This window comes from Sapajus apella, unplaced genomic scaffold (assembly GCF_009761245.1).
Source record: "Sapajus apella isolate SASKATOON/1434 unplaced genomic scaffold, GSC_monkey_1.0 scaffold88, whole genome shotgun sequence".
Taxonomy (NCBI): domain Eukaryota; kingdom Metazoa; phylum Chordata; class Mammalia; order Primates; family Cebidae; genus Sapajus; species Sapajus apella.
This window is the reverse complement of record NW_022437028.1, coordinates 5,382,831-5,383,505: the sequence shown is the minus strand read 5'-3', so window position 1 is coordinate 5,383,505 and position 675 is coordinate 5,382,831.

The window sequence follows — 675 nt, the reverse complement described above, 5'->3', positions numbered from 1 at the left end:
CTCGTGATCCACCCGCCTCGGCCTCCCAAAGTGCTGGGATTACAGGCTTGAGCCACCGTGCCCGGCCTGTTTTTGTATTTTTAGTAGAGATGGGGTTTCACCATCTTGGTCAGGCTGCTTTTGAACTCCTGACTTCCTGATCCACCTGCCGCGGCCTCCCTAAATGCTGGGATTACAGGTGTGAGCCATCTCGCCCAGCCAAAGATGCACTCTTAAGAGGAATTTCCTTTACCAAGCATTTTGCATGTGACATTTATTGATCCAGGAGCATATTTTTTTTTGAGACAGAGTTTCACTCTTGTTGCCCAGGCTGGAATGCAATGGCATGATCTCGGCTCACTGCAACCTCTGCCTCCTGGGTTTAAGTGATTCTCCTCCCTCTGGCCCCTGAGTAGCTGGGACTGCAGGCATGCACCACCACGCCTGGCTAATATCATATTTTTAGTAGAGACAGGGTTTCTCCGTGTTGGTCAGGCTGGTCTTGAACTCCCGACCTTAGATGATCTGCAGGCCTTGGCCTCCCAAAGTGCCGGGATGAGGAGATTGATGCCCTAGGAAGTTAAATGACTTTTGCAAGGTCACACAGGTGGAGAGTGAGCCTGGGGACAAATACATGTCCTGTCTGGCCGCAATTGTGGATGTGGGGCAAAAGGAAGGGAGAGTAGCCTCTCTTTG